Source organism: Mus caroli, chromosome 8 (genome assembly GCF_900094665.2).
Source record: "Mus caroli chromosome 8, CAROLI_EIJ_v1.1, whole genome shotgun sequence".
NCBI classification, from domain to species: Eukaryota; Metazoa; Chordata; class Mammalia; order Rodentia; family Muridae; genus Mus; species Mus caroli.
Genome location: NC_034577.1, coordinates 110,797,731 through 110,802,260, shown reverse-complemented (window position 1 = coordinate 110,802,260; position 4,530 = coordinate 110,797,731). Strand labels below are relative to the sequence as shown.

Below are 4,530 nucleotides of genomic sequence, written 5' to 3'. Positions count from 1 at the left end.
ACACACACACACACACACACACACACACACACACACACGTTGCTGCCTCCTTACAGATTTGACCAGCGAGAGCCAGCATGTGCCTCAAACACAATTAAGTTCTCTACCAATAGTTGCTGATCAAAATATGTTTCATTGGACTGACCAATGTTTTCTCTGAAAGAAAAAGGTATGGTAGCACCCATTCTTTAGTCTTTCAAACAGCTGCTTCCTCCCACTGAGATTGTAGTTGCAATCACGAACCCCCACCCCCTCTTAGACTTTGGCACAAAATGGAAAAGCTTGTTTGCCCATGGGAATATCTACATGTAGATTTATTTTATTCTTATTTTTTGCTTCTGAGGATTAGGGCAGAGTAAGCAGTGTCCTTACCCCAGTCAAGGACACCAGGTCCCAGTTACTGAAGAATCAAAGCCAATCTCCACACAGGTGGTTTTCTTCTTTGGGGAGAGAAGAGAGTGTGAGGGAGCCAGGAGCTTTTTCCGTGCAGAGACATCAGGGCTTTTCAGGGCTCAGAGCTTTGAAGATTACAGAGTGCAAACCCAGGCTGGGCTTAACGGCGCTGGGAAAATCTAATCAGAGGCAGGTCACCAGTCTGCAGGCCTGGACAGCCCAAAGCTGTCCCTGAGAAACTGGCAGTTGTGTCCCACAGGGTAAGAAGGATTCATGTCCATAGACAGACACCGTGTCCCTGTGTTTATTCTCCAGAGTCACCTTTGTACCTGCTGCCCCATCTCAAGGGTCGCAGCCTCCAGAGTGTCTCTGCTTCTGTTGGGAATGATAATTCAGAGAGCCAGGAAGGCTGAGGATGGACAGACAACCGTAGGATCTTAATTCTTTCAAGACCATGCCCCTGACATTTACATAAAAAGCCAATGTTCTTTCTAGTATACATTTGTATTTCTCATTTGTCCTCAGGGGACAGCAGCCAGGCAGAGAGTGGTTCTATTTAGCCAGCCAGCTGTCCTGAGGAGAGCTATAGGGCATGGTAATTTAATGACACCCCGAGGGACCCTGGGGATGTGACCCGTGGGAACCCAGACTCCATTGTTTTGTCCCAGCTGGCATCTGGCTATTCCACGTTTGCTTATCCATCTGTAGGTTGGCTGGTGACCTCTGTGGTTTTTCCACCTTTTGTCTGCAGGCTGGGTCCAAGCCTGAATAGGTTGTGTTTTGCTGTGTGTTTTCTTATTCCTCTTGGGTGTGTACGTAAGTGTGACCTTTCGGAATCTTGAGTGTGAGCTTAACCCCTGGAGGAGCTGCCAAGCTGTCCCCTAAGTTCAAGTTCCCTTCCACCCAGTCCAGCAGGTTGTGTGTGTGTGTGTGTATATGTGTGTGTATGTGTGTGTGTGGTGTATGTGTATGTATATGTGTGTGTATGTGTGTGTGTGTATGTGTGTGTGTATGTGTGTGTGTATGTGTGTGTGTGTGTATGTGTGTGTATGTGTGTGTGTGTGTGTGTGTGTGTGTAGGTCAGAGGACAGCTTTCAGGAGCTGGTTTTCCACTGTGTGGGTCCCAACAGGTTGTCAAGCCTGACTTGGTGGCAAGAGCTTTAACCCACTGAGCCATGTCACCAACCCTCCTTCTTCTAATTGTTCAGTTTTCAGGTATACACATAGAAACTTTAAAAAAAAAAAAAAAGAAAAAAGAACAAGAACACTCCTTCAACCCTACCCCTGCCTGTCAACCTAGGCTATTTCTCTCACCCCAAAAGTTCCCTTGGGGCCCTTCCCAGTCAACCCAGGGTGGCCTGAGCAGCTGTTTTGACTGTGGGAGTCCTGGAGGTGACCCTTACCTAGTTCCCAGTGTCACCTGTCTGTGGCCTCCAGCATGCTAGGCCCCGTGTGCCTGTGTGGTCTTTCATTTCTATCACAGCTTCCTGGGGGCTAGCTCACCTCGACTGCAGGAAGGGGGCAGGGCTTTCTCACCATTGCCAGGGACAAGGCACACGACAATACAATGGCTGACTCCCCACTTCATCTGGAATTGTGGGGTCCCCAAACCAGATTTCCCCGTGCCCAAATCCAGAGCTATAAAGACATCATGGGCCAAACTGTCCCAGGCCCTGTGGCCAGAGTCTTCCTTAGAGAGAAAGAGGTACTTGTGTGTGTGTGTGTGTGTGTGTGTGTGTGTTTCTTTCTCCCCAAGCCCCTTTCCTTCAAATGAGGATGGATTGGGTACCATATCCTCTACTAAAGCCCCTCTATCTCTCTGTCCCATGTGTCCCTGCATGGCTGCAGAGATGCTAGCCCTTGAAGGCAGGCCCCAAGCTTGTTAGGATGCAGGGCAGAGCAGGATGCAGATAGAGTGACTAGGCAGAGCCAGCCTGCTGCAGTGCAGGGAGGCCGGCAGCACAGACCAGAGGAGAGAGGACAGGGTGTACATGCCTTGAATAGCCAAATGCAGCACCAGAGGCAGAAGCATGGCCTGCTGGGCCTGCTGGGCCCTCCAGAGTCACCTTCCCAAGCTGCTGGTCATTAGGCAGTATTCCCCAAGGCTCCCAGATCTCAACAAGGAAACAAAGTTAGCCCAGATTCTAGGACTTCCGAGGGCTCTAAAGTCAGGGGGAGAGACCCTCCCCAAGTTCCCATGTCTGAGCTTGGGTCCAAGGCTTTGAGTTCGTGATGGACCCCAGAATCTGTCTTTGTAGCTGGCATCCTGGGGGATTCTGGTTGTGTTCCACCCTCTTCATCAAACACTGGAGCCCAGAGACAGCTAGGGATCACTTCCAGATTGCACAGCATTTTCATAGAAAGCCTGGAGAACCCAGACCCAAACTAAAGTCTTTAGGGGCAGTCCTGAGCGTGAGATCCTGTTTAAATGCAGATTATGCATCGGGTGGTAGTGGGGGAGGGGCGGGGTCCTGTTTCTCCAGGCTCAGAGAGGCTGATGGTTTTGATTAAGGACCTCACTGAGGAGCAGGGAGATGCTGAGATACATCGGGAGGCAGGGGTCAGGAGTGGGTGACACATTGGTGACCCTTGTGGGTAGGAGACAGTGTCTGGGCAAAGGGTTGTGACCACACCTTTTAAAGGCTAGATTGCAGCCTCAGGACCGTCTGCCCAGCAGCTTCCTGCCTCCAGGACTCGGCCAAGTGGGCCTTAGTCCATTTTGTTGAAGGAAGGAACTGTGACTGTGGATAAAGAGAGGACAAGGCAATAGCGACTAAGAGACCCGGAGTGGGGCAGGACAGGACCAGCTACAGGCAGTGCACATATGGGTGTGGCCCATTTCCTGGAGTGTAACATGTGGCCATGCCCTTTGCCCAGGACATGGCTGTGTGGCTTCAGGGACAACAGTGGAGCTGTATGCCTGCCTAAGCGATGCTTTCGTCAGTGAAAGTGAAGGTTGATTGCTGTAATAAGGAGGCCTGGGACAGGAAGCTTTAAACAAAATGGAAGTTGTTTTCTCTTGGGTGCCGGTCTCTGAGTGACAGGGCTAAGTGAGCCGCGGCTCCCACTCTGAACCTGGGCCTTCTTGATGTGAATGTTCCTGTATTCCACTGGGGTGTCGTTGTCAGTCCTCCGGTGTCTACTGTCCTAGTGCCAGAAAAGGGGTCAGCGTAAGGAGCTTGCAGCCCTATCTGATGTCCTTCCATAGGTGATAAGCATTTGGCTCTATCTAGCTGCCACAGAGGCAGGAAACCCTGGTTTCTACTGGACTGATCTGCCTAGCTACAATGTAATAACCACATGACGGACAGCCTAGCCCACAGCACATAGCAAGACCAAAGTGTGCCTCTAAGGCAGTAATTCGCAACCTGTTCATCGCGACCCTTTGGGTGGGGGTCAAAGACCCTTTCACGGAGGCTACATATCAGATATCCTGCAAATCAGGATATTTATTTATTTACTTATTTATTTATTTATTTGCATTGTGATTCATAAAAGTAGCAAGATTAGGGTTATGAAAAAGCAGTGAAATAATTTTGTGATTGGGGATCACCGCCATCGCTGTACTGAAGGGTCGCAGCATTAGGAAGGTTGAGAACCACTGCTCTAGGGCCTGGGAAGATGGCTCAGTTGGTTAGGAATTAGGAAGCACAAAGAATGGAGGCAGAATACCGGAATCCACCCTACAAGGCCTGGTGTCGTGCATACACCTGTAATCCTAGCACTGGGGAGGCAGACGCAGGCAGATCCTTAGGGCTTGCTGGCCGGCCAGCCTCACCCACTTGGCAATCTCCAGATCTCCAGACCTGTAAGAGACCCTGTGTCAAAAGAAAAACAAAAAAATAAAAACAATGCCCCCCCCCCACACACACACAAAACAAAATGTCAGAGCCTGAACAATGATAGCCCTGATTGTTTTCTGGCCTTCACACATACACACACAGTACACCTAGGAAGGCTTTCAGAGGGAAGCTATCTTCTCACACTTCAACATAGCCACCGTGGAGCTGTCTTCTCCACCATGGCTGGCTGTCCCTCTTAAACTGTGAGCCTAGATTAAACCCACCCTTCCTTCCTTCCTTCCTTCCTTCCTTCCTTCCTTCCTTCCTTCCTTCCTTCCTTCCTTCCTTCCTTCCT

At 50.1% G+C, this 4,530-nt stretch overlaps 1 protein-coding gene across 1 annotated transcript in view; it reads left to right on the top strand.

Moving 5' to 3' along the window:
- Positions 1-4,530, top strand: part of Kcng4 (potassium voltage-gated channel modifier subfamily G member 4) — an 11,051-nt gene that overhangs the window by 3,788 nt on the left and 2,733 nt on the right. The gene's annotated exons all lie outside the window — the stretch shown is intronic.